The following is a 19714-nucleotide window of genomic DNA, read 5'->3' as shown; positions in this document are numbered from 1 at the left end:
AAGAGTTTTATAATTTTAGGTTTTATGCTTAGGTCTTTGATTCATTTTGAGTCAAGTTTTGAATATAGTGTAAGACAGGTCCAAATTTATTCTTTTGCAGGGAGATCTAGTTTTCCCAACATTTGTTGAAAAGACTATTCTTTACCCCACTGTCTTAGCACCCTTATGGAAAATCATTTGATCATATAGAGGAGGGTTTATTTCTGGGCTCTACTTCATTCTGCTGTTCTACATGTCTGTCTTTATGTCAGCACTACCCTGTCTTGATTACTGTAATTTTGTGGTAAGATAAATAAAGAAATACGAGGCCTCCAGCTTTGTTCTTCTTTTTGAAGATTGTTTTGGCTATTTGGGATATTAGACAATCTTTTAAACCAAAATTCAGATTTCTCTCATCTTAAAAGTCTCCAATATCTTCCTATGGCATGTACAACTCAAACTTACCAAGAGGTCCCACAACCTGCTGCATAACCTGTGTGCAACCTTCCTGTCTGCCCTCCCCTCTCAGCATGTTCCCTGCTTGTCCACAGTGCCCCAGTGTCACGGGCCGCCTATCTGCTCTCCAGCCCAGTTCCTCTGCCTGAGCGCTGTTCACTCACACATCTGTCTGTTCGTGCATTCTACATGTATTTATTAAGATCCTACTCTGTGTTGGGTCCTGTTACAGGTACTATGGATACAGCAATTGATGCTCATGGCTGATGCCTTCTCAGCCTTTAGCTGAGAGACCTTCCTCCTCACCCTGTCTAAATTTGTTCTTCCTCTTATGCCAATCCCCGCCCCATTCTCCATTCCTCTATTCTACTTTTACTGCTTTCATAGACTTACTTTTCATTTTTTTTTTAAACCTGAATATTTTCTGTCTCTCTCATCACACCTTAAGCTTCAAAAAGTCAGAGACTACAAAGACACTTGGGGGAAACTCAGTACACATTTGTTGAAAGAATAAAGTGCGTTTGGTTGACAACTTTCTGAGAGGACAGTAAATTTGGGTATATAAACGTTTCCTTTTAGAGGACCAAGAAGTCATTCACCTCTCTGAGCCCCTGTCACGGCTGTCGGTTTGAATGTCACCAAATTGCCATTTAGAAAGCTGGGTTAAACTTGCACTGAACACAGAATAAAGCATTATAGCCATAATTTCACTGTTTAAAAGGAACAGGATTTCTGTGGACACTGAACATTTGTTTTCTCATCTTCTGATCTGATCCTTTCCAAAGAAAATTGGAAGATAAGAAATATATCCCCATGTGTCATCTGAGAGCGAGAGTCTAATATCTGAGTAAAGGAAAGAAATAATTTCCCCTGAAAAACTAGCTTGTATTTTTTCTTATGAGTACCACTCACTGATTCAAAGTCATTGACTTAAAATAGAGAGTTGTTGGATTCCATTACTCTTCTGGACAAAAATGCTTTAAAATGTGAGTCAATCCAGGTTTAACCAAAAAGAAGAAGAAATGCTTCCTAAATAATCCCATTTTTGATAGTCATTTAATTAAATGTAACCACTGATGTTATAACTCCCTAAATTACAAATGTGCCCCTGCAATGTTCGTATTACCCGAGTAAACTGAAATTCATGAGGCAAAATAAGTCATTTTACCACTTTCTTCCCTTGGGTTCACAACCCAAAAGTATTTTCTCATAGTAGATGAATGTAATATGGACACATATTTGCAAGTTTACCTCATAGTCAGCCACAAGGTAAATAGAGTCATCCATATTATAAACCCCCAAAACCATATTATAACTTTACACCATGAAACCTGCCAAAATCACATTTCATATCCTTACTGAATATACAAAATTCAGTACTGAATGTACTGAAATTACCACTTCTTAAATGAAATAGGAATGTCAGACTTGGTTGTCTTGCAGATGAATCATGTGAATTATATCATTTTATCATATTTTATTTTCATTCAGACAGTTTCAATCCCCTGCAACACGTCTAAGCTGAACTGTTTGTTTAGTACATTCCCCCAGCCTATTAGTCATGAAAGAACCAGATAATCGAGTGATTATCTTGTGGGGGCTCACTCGTTGCTTTTGGAAACAGGCCACAGATGAAGTAACAATAACCACACTGACGGAAAAAACAAAAAAAAAAAGCCAAGCCAGCAATATAATATTATGACAGCAGATCACATCTTGACTGGAAAAAGCAGAAGTGATAGTCTAGCTTTCTCCACTTGATACATATATATCATCTCCCTCGACGTTCTGCCCCTGTCTGCCACCAATCAATCTTCATCCAAGAAACATAGTCTAAATTTTCCCCTAGGATCTTCAGGAATGACTCACCGAGTGTAGCTGGAAGTACATGAGAAATTTTATTTCAAACATAAATATTTCCATTATGCTTCCTGAGGGGATACATAAGGTCAGGATATGTCACAGAATTTTGCTTCACAGCACGTAATTTTCTCATTTTCACCACAATTATTTCTCTTCAGCAAACAGGTTAGAGTCCTTGCTAGAATGTTCCTTGCTAGAATGTTCATTACAAGATTGTTCAGAGTGACAAAAAATGAAAATCAATTCAAATGTCCAACATCAGAGGATTGGTTGAATAAAACATGGCCCACACATATCACTGGAATATGAGGCACACATTGAAATAAATAATGATGTGAGAACATATTTGTTAATGTAGAAAGATATTAATTTTATATTGTCCATTGAAGAGAACATATTCAATAATATGTTCTCTTATACATATGTTACATTATGTATGAGAGAAATATGTATGAGAAATATGTGTAAGAAATACATATATATGAGAACTGACCTATTTGTAATATAAAAGTGTGTGTGTATTATAATAGATGCAACATTACAGTTTTTATGTATTTAATACATGATATGTGTAACATTATTTCTTTTGGAACATTTTTCCTGATCCCAGATTATATCATGCCCTCTTTTTTTCTTTCTTTTTTTTTTTTTGAGATGGAGTCTTGCTCTGTCGCCCAGGCTGGAGCGCAGTGGTGTGCTCTTGGCTCACTGCAACCTCCACCGCCTGGGTTCAAGTGGTTCTCCTGCCTCAGCCTCCTGAGCAGCTGGGATTACAAGTGTGTGCCACCACGCCCAGCTAATTGTATTTTTAGTAGAAGCGGGATTTCACCACGTTGGCCAGGCTGGTCTCAAACTCCTAACCTCAGGTTATCTGCCCGCCTCGGCCTCCCAAAGGACTGGGATTACAGGCGTGAGCCACCATGCCCAGCCTATGCCCCTCTTTTTAAATATTAATATTATCCTAGAATACAGACTTTCCCTTTACAGCACTTATCACAATTGTAAATAAACATGTAATTGCATCATAGTTGTTTGAGCCTGTCTTCCTACCCAACTTTTTTCTTCATTTTGATTTTCTAATGTTTCAACAATGGTTATATACTTTTTTAATAAAAAGAACTTAATAGAATAAAAAATGGAATTGTATTAGTCAGCTTTTGCTGTAATGGTGCTGCAATCAATTCCAGAATATCAAACTCTAAAAACAGTAAGTCTTCATTTCTCTGCCAGTGTCTGTGGGTCACCTGGGTGGCTCTGTTACAGACTGTAGGTCAGGTTCAGATCTTCCCCTATGGAGAGTTAGGCAGAAGGATTCGTTCTTACCTGGGACATGCTGTTCTCATGGCAGGAGACAGGAGCACAAGAGAGACCCGCAGAAACATGCAAAGCCTTTTAAAACCTCTGTCAGAATTGGCATTCACATATGCCCACCCTCTGTCCGTCAAAACAAGTCACACGGCCAAGCCCAAAGACAATGGAGCAAGGATGTATATTCTGCCTCCTGTGAGGCATGGTAAGTCACCTGACAACAGGAAGAAATGTATTATTACAGAGAAGCAGCAAAGATTTGAGTATAATAATCCAATACATCACAATACTAATATTTTCTAATAACTAAGACCAGTTTTGTGCTAGTAGTCCAAGTATAAAAGTCAGAATCACAAACAACATCAAGCTCTAAACACAAGGGCAGAGTCCTTGAACTAAATAACAGCCTTTCAAAAACATATATATCAGTGGAGATAATTAGCAGCAGTGTCCGAATTTAAGAGTAACAACACAGCAAAGAAAAATAAGCTGACTCTATCAATTGTTGTACGTGGCAGACTGTCGCATTAATAGCCCTCAAAGTTTCACACCAGGTTCACATCTCCCTGCAAACCAGTTATTTTCTACTGAAGGCAATTTTTCCATGCAAAGTTCATTGGCAATGTTAGAGACCTGTTTGGGTGTTATGGTCTGGGGTGTGTGAAGGTTATGGTCTGAACTGTTACTGGTATCTGAGGGGTAGAAGCCACGGATGCTGTTGAATGTCCTACAGTGCACAGGACAGCCCACAGGACAAAGAATTTTCCAGCCCCAATATCAGGAGTGTTGCTGTTCAGAAACCCTGCTGTAAATATACACCTTCCCACATTCACTCTTGGTTTGCCCATGTTATTTTTTTTGGCCAATGTGGCATTACCAAGTATAATACAAGCAGGGGTGTAAAAAGTGATTGCTCACTGGGGTTTGCTATCTCTGGTTACATTTGGAATCCAGCCACCATGAGAAAAAGCCTGAACTTGTTAAACGCTAGAGACATGGAACTCAGTTGCTCCCACTGCCCCTGTCAGTCACATGAATGAGGCCATCCAGAACCAATTATCGCTTAGCACACCCACCAGCTACCTGCAGCCATGTGAGTGAACCCAGAGAACTGCCCAGATGAGCATAGCCCATATTGACAAACAACAGTATCAGGAGCTAATAAATGATTGTTTTATAAGTCACTGCATTTGGAGGCAGTTTATTATGAAGCAGATATTGTACTTATGGGAATACAGCCTAAGATGCTATGATCAAAGGACTCAGACATACAAGAGTTTAAATAAGAAGTTTTTACATAAAAGTCCAGGACTCCTCAACACAGGTTTTCCATCTCTGAGTCCAAAGTGGCTCCTCCAGCTCCTGCCATCACAACTACATCTCAGTCAGCAGAAAGGGAGAAGACACAATGGATATTCACATAACAATCCTTTTAGGTCAGGACTTGAATGTGCCACATATCATTTTTGTTCATATCCCATTGCCAAAACATAATCACATGGCCACATCTAGCTGCAATAAGGAGCTGAGAAATACTGACTTTAGCTGTGGCAAAATTCTTTGCACTCAGGAAAACAACCTAGTAGAGTAGAAGAAAAGAAGAATGAATTTTGGAAAACAGTTGACTGCTATAGTGATTTAAACTTCTCACAAAAAATTGTTAATTACATGTACATACCAGACGAGGTAATCAGGTGGTAGCCTGGGCTCTCCAGAAAACTGCTTCAATCCTCCATTTCACTTTGCTATGTCACTTTAAAAACCACTTGCACTTGAATCTGTAACACAATTTATATTTTTTAATTGGGAAAAAGTTGATTTCCATCAAAGTAGAAGATAACATGAATTTTCTTAACACAAATATTTTCTTCTAATTTCCACTATGAAACCCAATTATTTTCCCAAGGAAATACTCCCAGTATGTGGACGTTTTTAAAGCAAAAGTAAGCACCCAGGCCATAGCCTTTGGAATGTTTTAGCATCATTTTTCCATTTTTATCATCTCTCACAAATTTTCTCCTGTATTTTCTAATCCACAGAAAATTTTACACACCTGGGTACCAGATCATCGTAGACCCTGGTAAGGGTTTAGCTTTAACAGGGTAATATAACCAACATAACAGAAGACTAGACAAAATGTATCAATGAGTTCACAGAAAAGGAAATATGAATGACCTATAAACCTAGAAACATGTGTGTCCTCCCTCCATTGAAGAAATAGAAATCAAAAACTACATCAAATACCACTTTCCACTTATAGAATTATATGTTTGATAACACATTGTTCGTGAGAATGTAGACAGTTACTCTTATTCACTGCTAATAGGACTATAAATTGTTTAATCCTAGAGAAAAATTATCAGGAACTGTGTAATTTTAAAAATATATATCCCTTTGAGGGGCCGGGCCTGGTGGCTCACACCTGTAATTGCAGCACTTTGGGAGGCCGAGGCGGGCAGATCACGAGGTCAGGAGATTAAGACCATCCTGGCTAACATGGTGAAACCCTGTCTTTACTAAAAAATACAAACATTAGCCGGGCGTGGTGGTGGGCGCCTGTAGTCCCAGCTCCTCAGAAGGCTGAGGCAGGAGAATGGTATGAACCTGGGAGGCGGAGGTTTCAGTGAGCCAAGATCGCGCCACTGCACTCCAGTCTGGGCGACTGAGCAAGACTCCGCCTCAAAAAAAAAAAAAAAAAAAAGAAGAAGTATATACCCTTTGAGTTAATAATTCCATTTCTAGAAATTTATCCTATTAATATATTTATACACATGATGCTTTCAGATTATTTTCTGGGGAGGGATTGCATTGGGAGTTATACCTGATGTAAATGACGAGTTGATGGGTGCTGACGAGTTGATGGGTGCAGCACACCAACATGGCACAAGTATACATATGTAACAAACCTTCACGTTATGTACATGTACCCTAGAACTTAAAGTATAATAATAATAATTAATTAATTAAAAATAAAAAAGAGAAAGATTATTTTCTGAAGCATTGTTTGGCCAAGGGAAAAGAGGGAAAAACCTAACTGTTTATTAGTAGGGGATTTGTTAAACATAGTACATCACACAATGGAATATTATATAGCTATAAAGAAGAATCTATATTAAAATAATTTCTGAAATACTCTTTTAATTTAAAAAGGTATAGAGATATAGAACACTGTGCATAATGCTGCCATTCGTTTAAAAGGAAGAGAATGTTTGAAACTACACAAAATCGTTAGAAGAGCAAACACGTTGACACCAGTGCTTACCTCTTGGGGGAGATGGGAACCAGGCTGACACAGGAGAGAAAAGGAGTGTACATTTTTCAATAAACATATTTTTATACTTTTTTATATTTGAACCATGTGAAGGTATTTTCTCTTCAAAGAAAATTACACAGGGTTTGGTGGTTTTTTTGGTTATTGTTTTTTTGTTTTTGAGTCAGATTCTCGCTCTGTTGCCCAGGCTGGAGTGCAGTGGTATAATCTCAGCTCACTGCAACCTCCACCTCCCAGGCTCAAGTGACTCTCCTGCCTCAGCCTCCTGAGTAGCTGGGACTACAAGAATGTTTCACCATACCTGACCAATTTTTGTATTTTTAGTAGAGAGAGTTTCTCTTTGTTGACCAGACTGGTCTTGAACTCCTGACCTCAAGTGATCTATCTGCCTGCCTCGGCCTCCCAAAGTGCTGGGATTGCAGGCCTGAGCCACCATGCCAGGCCTACACAGGGCTTGTTTTTAAGTGAAAAGTACTATATCTCTTGTTGAAGATACTGTATTTATATTAATGCAACCTAAAATTATATTTATTTTTAATCTTACATCATATTGAGATCTTAGTAAACTAAAGCCTCTATCTCCTTTCTAGATGTACTGCTCTTATATCAAGTCCCTTTATTTGTACTTACTTGATTTTTTTCATCCAAATATAAATCTGTTTTGTTTTGTTTTGTTTTTTTGAGACAGAGTCTCACTCTGTCGCCCAGGCTGGAGTGCAGTGGCACAATCTCAGCTCACTGCAAGCTCCGCCTCCCGGGTTCAAGCCATTCTCCTGCCTCAGCCTCCCAAGTTGCTGGGACTACAGGCGCCCGCCACCTCGCCTGGCTAATTTTTTTGTATTTTTAGTAGAGACGGGGTTTCACCACGTTAGCCAGGATGGTCTCGATCTCCTGACTCCGTGATCCGCTCGCCTCAGCCTCTCAATATAAATCTGTTTTTAAAAAGCTTAAAAACTTTTTTTTTTTTTTCTTTTTTTTTTTTTTTTTGAGACGGAGTCTCGCTCTGTCACCCAGGCTGGAGTGCGGTGGCCGGATCTCAGCTCACTGCAAGCTCCGCCTCCCGGGTTCACGCCATTCTCCTGCCTCAGCCTCCCGAGTAGCTGGGACTATAGGCGCCCGCCACCTCGCCCAGCTAGTTTTTTGTATTTTTTAGTAGAGACGGGGTTTCACCGTGTTAGCCAGGATGGTCTCGATCTCCTGACCTCGTGATCCGCCCGTCACGGCCTCCCAAAGTGCTGGGATTTAAAAACTTTTAAAAAAGTAAGCTACATTACAAAGGAGACCTGCCCCTCCTGTCATTTGCATTTCTTACCGTTTTTAATAAGTAAAATCCAGAATAGCACATACTTCCAACACTTACTTACCAAATAGTGAGATACTAAAATGAATATTCTGGTACTAAGTTAAATTCTGTGGGTGATACAAAGATTTCATATATGTGTAAATGTATATATGTAAATTTTATGTATGTAAATGTATATTATGTGTGTATATATATGATGTATGTGTGTATACACATACACACATATGCCACAGCTTATATATGATAATCATATGGTTAAAGTTCTTAGATATACTACTTATATTTTTAAACATTTTGAGTGAAATCTCAGTTTGTATTTTCTTAGAAATTTCCAAGTATATAAGGCAGATTTACAAACAGGCAATCTATTTTTAGGGGCTCTCAGCTCTGTCACTCAAAAGAAACAGAACAGTAATTCCTTTCAATAAAAGCTAAGCCATCTTTTCCCTAAAATTAAATGCATTTCACATAGTTATTAAAACTGGCGAATTTGAGAAGTATATATAATTTTACAGCAATGGCAATAATAAAACTGAATTTTCATCAGGTTTTTTAAAGACCACATGCTCATCGCAGAAAACTTGTAAAATACACAGACATACAAAGAAGAAAATTAATGCCACCTGTAACCTCAGGAGTTAAAGATACCCACCGCTAACATTCTAGTTCACCACCAGCCAGTCATCCTAACCAGCTAACATTAACTCCATGTCACACCATCAGCTTTGACTTTTGTCAGTGTTCTAAAGCTGACTGGAGTTCATTCTCACTCACTAAGACTCATCTACTCACGAGACCTTCAGCAACTCAGCTTTACCTCCAGATATTGGTTTAACCCACAAGATCAAGAGAGGCGAGAGATTGATCAAGAGAGGCGAGAGGTTCGTCCAGAGTGTGGGAGTGGGGAGGGCAGGTTCCACATCAGAAGGAAGGGCAGCACTTTCCTTCCCCTGCTTGTCCAGCACATTTTGGGATGTGTTGTGTCTGCTCATCCAAGTCTCCTCTGCCTCCCCTTTAGGCCATATCATGGGTGTGGCTCTGAGCTATGAGTTCTGACCAGCACCCAGAAAGGGATGGAAACTCCTGGAATTAGGGGTAGAAGCGCAGAAAACAAGAGATAAGTAAAGCAATCTTCTCTATCAACATGCATTTCTTCAAGGCCTAAAGTGGAAAAACACAAGAATCGGTGATAAGGGATGATAGATAATTGATAAAATATGGGGAAATCAGAAACATCATAACTACAGTTAACTTCTATTATCTGAGTATAATAAAACTGTCTGCACCTTAATGTCTGTGAATCCATGATTACTCATCCTCAGTTTCTCCTTCCTCAGCTCCCATGGCACTCTATCACCAAATCCTGTCAATCACATCCCCAAGTCGGCCTTGAAAGTAATGCTTTCTATCTCCACTGCCACCATAATCTTTCACACGAATTTATCTGGTCTCCCTGCTTCCACACCTGCCTCCCACAATCAGTTCTCCTCTGGCTGCTAGGTGGTCTTTGGAAAAAGGAAGACCACGGCATATCAGTTTCATGGTCAAAGCTCATCAAACTTCCCAGTTGCCCAACTTCCGGGCATGCCCCACAAGGTCCCATGATCTGCATGCCGACCTGCAACTTCACCTCACTGCTCCTGCTCTCACCTCCAACTCCAGCTCCCTGATCTTCTTCTAGTTCCTTCCACAGGCCAGTCTCTCCCCTCTCGGGGCCTTCCACAAGCTCCTCTCTGCCTGGAGGCACCTCCCGTGTATCTGCCACCACTCCCTTCTTATTCTTTTTTTTTTTTTTTTTTTTTTTTTTAAACACCTTTATACCATTTTTCTTTTTTCTTTTTTTTTTTTTTTTTTTTTTGGAGACGGAGTCTCGCTCAGTTGCCCAGGCTCGAGTGCAGTGGCCCCATCTCAGTTCACTGCAAGTTACACCTCCTGGGTTCACGCCATTCTCCTGCCTCAGCCTCCTGAGTAGCTGGGACTACAGGCACTCGCCACCACGCCCAGCTAATTTTTTTGTATTTTTAGTAGAGACGGGGTTTACCGTTTTTATTTTTAATCACATGGTTCTTCTGGCACACCCTTTCAAAAAATGTAATGTTTCTATTTCACTTAATTGCTGTTTAATTAATATGCAGTTCATAAGTGAGGAGGATAAATATAATAAGTCACAAAAGATAAGTAAACCAAACACTGCTTGTTCATTCCTTCTGGGCTGTGATTTGAGAATGTGCAGGACAATACACATTTTATAAAGATTCCTTCTTATTCTTTAGGTCTCAGTTTAAACATCACAGAGAGTAACATGGAATCACACCTAGGTGTTAAGAAACACATCAAAATGTTACAGTTCTTTCTCTGGGGAGAGATTCTGGAGGGTTTTTTTTTTTTTTTTTTAAATACTAACGTGTATTTCCTAAATTAACTACCATAAAACTAGGTTGTTTTCACAATCAGAAACAAACAAACAAACAAACAAACCCTCTGTTAATCATTTTCCTAGCCTGCAGAGTGTTGTTCCAGTCGATGGTCCTAGCACCTCTGTGAAATGAGGTAGAGCAGGCACAGTGCCCCACTGCTGCGGCCCTTCACACGTCTGCCACTCTGTCTTTCTCCAGCAGCAGCCTCTCCCTGTTTCCAGATACTCTTTTATTGCCTCGTGTTACCAAACACACTTTCTCTTTTGTTCAGAATGCACTCAGCCCGCTCCTGCTCCAAGCCTTGACAGGATCCCAGCTCCTCTTTTCAGCTCAGCTCAAAACATCACCTCTAGATGGAGCTTAAGGTCCCAGCAGAATAACGTGCTTTGACCTCCATCTTCCAATGACTCTGGGTTCTTTTCTCTGCAAGAGCACCTTGTTCTTTGCTCTGGGATTCATCCCTGAATAATGACTCTGTTTCCTGGAACAGGAGCAGGACCCAGTCTTCTTCCCCACTGTACCCCCAGGACCCAGGCCAGTGCCCAGCAGAGGGAAAATACTCGACTGCTGTGTAGTGAATGAATAAATGATTATACAGGTAAGGAAATTGAGGCACAAAGACTTAACTAACCTGATACATTTGCAACCTGTTCACTCATATTTTCTTTTTAATTTGAGGGATACTTCAACACAAAATAAAGTTATTAAAATAGGAACAGGATCAAATTTAAAATACATTGAAAACATTTCAAGGGCCCAGCTTATAAATGGTGAAGGAGAATATGCAGAGGCTTCCTGACTACAAGCTCAGTGCTTTTCAACTGCACCATGCTTTACCAAAAGTGGGTCTATGGAATCTGTGTTGACCGGCAGGGCTTATCTCTTATTTATTGTTTAGGTGACTTCAATCTTCAGGGTTGAACCAGAATACACTTGGGGCAGCATGTTTTCCCACTAATATTTTGCTACAGACACAACCGTGAAACCTATGGCTTCTGTCCAATGAACCCCCTCAGTCACCACAATTGCACAATGAGGCAAAGGAAATATATAAACAAAATGGCTTGAAACATAGAACACAGACTCAGAAGTTACAGCCACAGAAAGCAGTGAGATACTTTAGCTAGTGTGACCCCTGACTATTGTGAACACGCCGACCAACACATTTATCCAGCGGCCAGTTGGCCCCCAGAAAGCAGCTCACCAACATGACTTGGCAGTACTCCCTGGGGCTACACTCATTCCTGGTGGCACCAGGCAGGGTGCCAGGCATCACCCTCTGCATGCGAGACAGCAGGGCAAGGTGCCCGAGGCTTTGAGACAAAAACATCTGTCGAAGTCACCAAGTTGTTGGTTGCCTGAGTTCACCCCCGCTGGGTGAGTAAACTGCCAGGCCATTTCCAGGATCAGTCCCTGTCCCTGTGAGGGACATTGCAAGCTCCAGAACCCAAGCCGAAGGGTCAGCTGACATGGAAACGAATGCAAAAGCCTCCCCATCACCATCAGCAGGTGGGTAAGGGTTGGCGGCAGAAGCTCAGTCCCTCCTGACTCATGCTAAGATCCTAAACACAAGGCTTGAGCCATTTCTAGATGACAGCAAAGCAACTTGTAGAAATGCAAATTAAAAAAACTTGTCCCATAATCTTTTTTTTTTTTAACTGTGCCTTTTCAACAAGATGCCAAATAACAGCTTGATGATTTTTTTTTTCCCCCATAGAAAAGACTGCTTCTGGAAGTGGGTTTTTTCCTTTTTTGTTGTCTTATTTTGTTGGTTTTTTAATAGGCTTAGAACAATTCAGGGACAGAAGGGTCCTTAAGTATCATCCCCTCCAGCCCCCGACCCATGCAGTGGCTGCAATATTTTCTACTGATTTAGTCACTACTCTGCTTTCTAACAGAGCCATCAAGATACGTAAGAATCAGGCGGAGCAAGTGTTAGCTAAAGCAAGTTAGCTTTAGGAATTTAAAGTTACCGGAAGGAATTTAAAGTTCAGAATCAAATTCCTTACCAATGAACCGTCCAAAGGGATTCCTAATCACTTTGCCATTTGATGCACCATCTTATTTTTAGAATCAGAATGGACACCTACTTCACACGATGCTTATGCTTATATTGTAATCTGTAAAAATAATGTGATTATTTGGAGGGTAATAGCAATATGACCAATTTATTTCCAAAACATCCTATTTGCTAGTCAGCCAATGAATAAATTACACAGTAACTTTTCCTGTGTGGTCTACTTCACATGGGCACATCTACATTTGTTTATTTATTCAATCAAAATACTGAAATTCCCACTATACATTAGGCACCATGCCAGACACTAGATGTATATAATGCTGCATAAGAGACAGAACCTTCCCTCAGGAAACTTAAGAATTTAGCGGGAGATTCTTCATCCATCAAATCTGTACATTCTAAACGTGGGGAAGGTATAGAGGCTCCAGGTTCATGATGCATGGAGGTGGTAGAGCAGAAACCATGACCATGCTGGCCTCAAGACAGCCCAACACTAGCCTCAGAGAACTCAGGGGAAGCACTAGTATTTCTAACATATGTCTTTGCTTGTTTTTCTATTTTAAATCACTCACCTCGGATCAGGTTATAAATTCTTGAAGATTAAAATGGATAGCCATCACAATGCAAAAGCAGAGTTTTATGTACTGGGTAATAAGAAGTCATAAAACTCATCACAGGAAGAGTGTCAGAATGCAAATGGCATCCCCCAATTCAAAGACCAAATCTGGATCACAAGGCTGATCCTTTGTAGCTTGCAAAGTTGGCTGCTGCAAATGTATCACCAGAACTGTCTGTGTGACAGTGATGATCACCTAAAACGGAATTTAACCTGGTCAACGTCACTTTTATTTTAATTATCCCCAGCTCGGTATCCTTGGTGTGATCTCTCTATAGGCAAATCTTTTTCCCTTGGTTTTTCAGAACCTGAAATTCAGAACCTATAAATTCAGAACCTATTTTCCAAATGGGCATTTGGCTGTGTGATTTGGCTCACTCACACAACTAAGATGGCAGAAGTATCCTGAACTCTACGTGCAGTCCATGGAGACATTCCATGCGGATGTACTGTTTCACAGGAAGCTAGCTGTTGGGTTAAGAAAACATATAGGCCAAACATACAATGACATCAGGCCTCCTTCCCTGACGCCAGCTGGGTGTTTGATGTGGTGACATTCTAAAGCCATGTGATGCCAGTTTCAGTTGTATGATTCATATCGTTAACCTTTGGAAATGCTGAACATAAATGAATGACCCTAAATTCTACCCAGCTGTACAAGAAACACTATTTGTAAATAGTCTCCTCCCTGTCATCATCCTCTAACTTAAAGAAATCCTTCAGTTAGTTCAGCAATGTAGGCAATTAGATCAATAGTTCATCAAGCAACTACAGTCACAACTTGCAAACTGCTTTAGCTCAGCTCCCCTCTGCTAACAATGGACCTAATCAGCATTTATCCTATAGTATCATTATCCGAAAATATCTGCTTAACAGAAGTGAATCAGAACCAATAGCTTCAAGGATTGGAAGTCAACCAAGTTCCCTTTATGCTAGCACCTCATCACCAAGAAAGAAGACATCTGTCAAATCCATTATGAATTATCGTTTGAATTCTCACACACTCTTCTATCATGCAACTACAGAGAGGGTTTGGAGAGATGGGCCAGTACCATCCTGAAATCATTTGCTGTCCTTTCAAAATGAAATATGAGAAATGCTAGCATAGTTTTAATGCTGTTTAGATTTCCCATGACCTGTGTTCAGAAAAGTCATAAGCAATGGCACTTTTCTTGAAAATCATTTTCTGATAGACTCATGAAGTATGAATAATTTTGATATCTATGTAAAATGTTAACTTTAGTGCAATAGAAAAATTAATGAGCATGCACCATGCAACATGTAAGAGTGTTCAATGAGTCCTTACAACAGGGATGGTAGCAGAGGTCAAATATTTACAGCAACACTTCATGGCTTAATTCTTTTATTAACACTTCTAGTCATAATTCCCGAACAAGCAAGACAGTGAGTAATTGACCCAAATTAGATCTTCATTGCATTTTCCCCCACATCTTTCATTCTCAAAAGACCAGTCAGCTTGATTTTTAATTTTTTGGGATATGTCAAATAGACAAGCCTTATATAAAGAATCCATTTTAAGCACATAGTGAATTCCAGATGTGATCAACTACATATCTAAAGAGCCACCTGATGCTGACTATTTCCTCTGTGTCAGCCACTGTGTTTAGTGCTTTATGGACCACATTTCTTAATCTCACACCAGCCCTATTGTTTTATATAATATTGTATGATATATTATTTTAGGTTATTTTTCTATTATTATTCTTGCTTCTTAGATGATGAGACTGAATTATAGAGATTTTCGTTACCTCTCTGCAGTCAGATAGCAAGTAAACAGCAGAGTTGGGGTTGAGATCCAGTTTTTAGTGGCTGTGAAATGTCCAAGCATTCAACCCTTACCTTGTATGAAAGAATTCTTGAGAGCAACTGTATCACCTTCACATTTCTTCCAGTGCAAAGAATACTATTTTACTGTTTAACTCATTTCACGTTGGCCAGTGATTGAAGGGCGGTAGAAAGAGGCTGATTGATCATTTGCCAAATGACGCTATAAAATCAGGAAACCTGAGGTGGTGTTGGTGCCATGTAAACTGACCAGAAGAATTTTCTGATAGCTGAGAAACTACTGGGGCAAGAGACAGGTGGCCACTGGTTAACAGGCTTGCTTAAAATTAAACAAAATAAGTCGGGTGCGATGGCTTATGCCTGTAATCTCAGCACTTTGGGAGGCTGAGGCAGGCAGATCACAAGGTCAGGAGTTCGCGACCAGCCTGACCAACATGGTGAAACCCAGTCTCTACTAAAAATACACACACACACAAAAAGTGTGGTGGCGCGTGCCTGTAATCCCAGCTACTCAGGAGGCTGAGGCAGGAGAATCGCTTGAACCCAGGAGGCAGAGGTTGCAGTGAGCCGAGATTGTACCACTGCACTCCAGCCTGGGCAACAGAGTGAGACTCCATTTCAAAAAATAAAATTAAACAATATATTTTACAGTTTTTTTTGTTGTTGTTGTTAGACAGAATCTCACTTAGTAGCTCAGGCTGGAGTGCAGTGGCCCAATCCTGACTCATTGCAACCCCTGCCTCCCAGGTTCAAGCAATTCTCCTACCTCAGCCCCCTAAGTAGCTGGAATTATAGGTGTGCACCACCATTCCTGGCTAATTTTTGTATTTTTAGTACAGATGGGGTTTTGTTATGTGGCCCAGGCTGGTCTCCAACTCTTGTCCTCAAGTGATCCACCGGCCTCAGCCTCCCAAAGTGCTGGGATTACAGGCGTAAGCACCATGTCGAGCCCAAAATCTTTTAAAGTCACAGTTGTAGCTATGTCCTAATCACAGAGATATTTTCACTATGTTCGATATTTTAGTGTGTTCTGAATTTGATTTCATCACCAGTGGAGATAAACTGTATAGACTACATGAAACTAAATAATCAGCCTGACTGAATTTTTAACAGGTTATCTTTATTTTTTTTTATAAGAAACAAGATACAAGAGTCCAAAGATTAAAAAAAAAATTAAGAAGTAGGAAAATATGCTGAAGTCAGACACTTGAGTAAAAAGATAGTTAATTTATTTAAAAGAATAGGATCTTAAGAGAGCCTTTTGATGAAGAATCTTTTAGTTGCAGCCACAAAAACACAACCTGAAGTGAATTAACCAAAACAACAACAACAACAACAACAAAAAAGCTTTACTGGCTTATGTAACTATAAAGTCTAGGAGATAAATCTGGCTTGTCAGAAAAATCACACGTTATCTTCAAGAATCTATTCCTCTTGTGTTGACTTCCCTCTCAGACAGATTGTTTCTCTGTGGTAGTCTGGATAATCCTTAGCAACTCCCGGCTTACACCCTATCAGCTTAACATCCATCACAGAAACAAAGCTCCTCTTTCCTAATAGCTTTGGCAAAAGTCTCAGGACAAGCTCCCATTGGCTCACTTAGAGTCACATGTTTATTCCAGATCCACCAATCACCGTGGGAAGGGAAGGAGCTATTGGACTCTAGATCTGGTCAGACAGTCATTTCTGGAATAGTAGGAGAGAGTGGGAGAAAGGGAGTCACTAAAGGAAAATAAGACTCTTATTATAAAAGGAAGGAAGAAATAGGGTTTTGAAGACAAAAACAACAGATTCCTAGGATCAGGGAAAAAACTATTCTAAGGTCCTAATTCAATTTCTGACAGATAGTTTGATTCCTTTGCTAACCTGTACATTGCTTGTCTCTGATGAGTCTTTGCTCATCTATGATGAGCATCTCACATAGACAATAATCACTAGTTTGCTATTCCTGAGCAAATTTAGGAATAGAGGTGAGGAGAACAGTTCCTTCTCTATCCACTTGCAACTTCTCCACCAGGTCCCTGCAACTCTGCTGTTAGAGTCTAATTCCTTTGGGTATTGAAAACTTATCAGATTTTTAGAATCTTATATTACAATGCAAGAGTCTTCATAAAAAAGCTTGTATCTTAAACCTTTACCAACTGTCAGACACATGAAAACAGGAATGAGAGGATGCTGAAAAGAGCAGCTGAAACTTACTGAGGAGAAAATTTGCTAATCGCAGTTTCACCCAGTGCCAACCCAGGCAACCATCCATATAGCTGATGGCTAGCAATGATGAATGCATATACGTGTGTGTGTGTGTGTGCACGCGCACATGATTTCATCATAACTGTTTTAGTACAAAAGTAAAACATGTTCATTTTAGTAAATAATTAATTAAAAGAATACAAAAATCAGCTGTTCCTCCCCAAACCCATAACCCCAGCCTAATCATAACAAAAACATAGACAAATTCCAATAGTGGGGCATCCTACAAAATACCTGACCAATACTCCTCAAAACTGTCAACAAAAACAAATGTCTGAGAAACTGTCACAGCCAAGAGGTTCCTAAGGAGACATGATGCTAAATGTAATGTGGTATCCTAGATGGGATCCTGGAACAGGGAAAAAGACATTAAATAGAAACTAAAGAAATTCAAACAAAGTATGAATTTTAGTTAAAAGAAGACATGATGCTAAATGTAATGTGGTATCCTAGATGGGATCCTGGAACAGGGAAAGACATTAAATAGAAACTAAAGAAATTCAAACAAAGTACGAATTTTAGTTAAAAGAAGACATGATGCTAAATGTAATGTGGTATCCTAGATGGGATCCTGGAACAGGGAAAAAGACATTAAATAGAAACTAAAGAAATTCAAACAAAGCATGAATTTTAGTTAATGATATTTCAATATTGGTTTATTAATGTAACAAACGTATTCTACTGATATAGGATGGCAATAATAGGGGAAACTGGATATGGGATATATGGTAACTCTATTACCTCCTCAACTTTCTGTAAATCTACAACCATTCTAAAAAAAAATAGTCTATTTAAATTATGTAAAAACAATTGTAATCTCACTATTCAAAGTAAACATGTTAACATATTAGTATCTATATTTCTAAATGTTTTATCTATGTGTACTTTTTTTATAAAAATAAATTGAAATATTTTGGATTATGTTTTACTGCTTTTAACAATAAGTTATGAATATTGTCAGTGTCAATAAATTTTTCTTATTTATTTTTTTATTTTTTTTATTTTTTTTAATTTTATTTTTTTATTATTATTATACTTTAAGTTCTAGGGTACATGTGCATAACGTGCAGGTTTGTTACATATGTATACTTGTGCCATGTTGCTGTGATGCACCCATCAACTCGTCAGCACCCATCAACTCGTCATTTACATCAGGTATAACTCCCAATGCAATCCCTCCCCCCTACCCCCTCCCCATGATAGGCCCGGGTGTGTGATGTTCCCCTTCCCGAGTCCAAGTGATCTCATTGTTCAGTTCCCACCTATGAGTGAGAACATGCGGTGTTTGGTTTTTTGTTCTTGTGATAGTTTGCTAAGAATGATGGTTTCCAGCTGCATCCATGTCCCTACAAAGGACACAAACTCATCCTTTTTTATGGCTGCATAGTATTCCATGGTGTATATGTGCCACATTTTCTTAATCCAGTCTGTCACTGATGGACATTTGGGTTGATTCCAAGTCTTTGCTATTGTGAATAGTGCCGCAGTAAACATACGTGTGCATGTGTCTTTATAGCAGCATGATTTATAATCCTTTGGGTATATACCCAGTAATGGGATGGCTGGGTCTACAACTATATTTTTTCTGAATAAAGTTTTATGGGAACACATGAAATCCATTTGTTTATATATTGTCCACGGTTACTTTTGTTTTTTAAATTTTTAATTTTATATTTCTGTGAGTTCATAGTAGGTATATTTATGTGGTACATGAGATGTTTTGATACAGGCATCCAGTGTGTAATAATCACATCATGTAAAATGGGGCTTTCATCCCCTCACATATTTATCCTTTGTGTTATAAACAATCCCATTATACTCTTTTAGTTATTTTTAAATGTACTATTAAATTCTTATTGACTATAGTCACCCTGTTATGCTATCAAATGCTGGGAATTATTCATTCTTTCTACTTTTTTTGTACCCATTAACCATCCCCATCGTGCCCCAACCCCAACCCTCCCACTACCCTTCCCAGCCTCTGGTAACCATCCTTCTGCTCTTTAGTTCCATGAGTTCAATTGTTTTGATTTTTGGATCCCACAAATAAATGAGAATATGCTATGTTTGTCTTTATGTGCCTGGCTTATTTCACTTAGCATAATGACCTCTAGCTTCATCCATCTTGTGCAAATGACAGGATCTCATTCTTTTTTATGGCTGAATAGTACTCCATTGTGTGTATACAGGACATTTTCTTTATCTGTTCATCTTTGATAAACACTTAGGTTGCCTCCAAATTTTGATTCTTGCAAACAGTGCTAAAACAAACATGGGAGTGCAGATATCTCATCAATATACTGATATGCTTTCTTTAGGGTATATGCCCAGCAGTAAGATTGTTGGATCATATGGTAGTTCTATTTTTAGTTTTTTGAGGAACCTCCAAACTGTTCTCCATAGTGGTTGTGCTCATTTAAATTCC

The 19714-nt window shown here is 39.2% G+C and overlaps 1 long non-coding RNA gene across 2 annotated transcripts in view; it reads right to left on the bottom strand.

Annotated features, from left to right (window-relative positions):
• Window positions 1-2797: 2797 nt before the first annotated feature.
• Window positions 2798-19714, bottom strand: part of LOC126940400 (uncharacterized) — a 93705-nt gene continuing 76788 nt past the window's right edge. For both annotated transcript variants that reach the window (XR_007720738.1, XR_007720739.1), the window contains 2 exons: window positions 5285-5384; window positions 2798-5185 (listed from right to left, as the gene is read on the bottom strand). This is a non-coding gene — a long non-coding RNA (uncharacterized LOC126940400). The remainder of the gene's footprint in view (window positions 5186-5284; window positions 5385-19714) is intronic.

This window comes from Macaca thibetana, chromosome 17 (genome assembly GCF_024542745.1).
Source record: "Macaca thibetana thibetana isolate TM-01 chromosome 17, ASM2454274v1, whole genome shotgun sequence".
Classification (NCBI taxonomy): Eukaryota; Metazoa; Chordata; class Mammalia; order Primates; family Cercopithecidae; genus Macaca; species Macaca thibetana.
The sequence above is the reverse complement of the archived record's forward strand: the minus strand, read 5'-3'. Positions and strand labels throughout refer to the sequence as shown.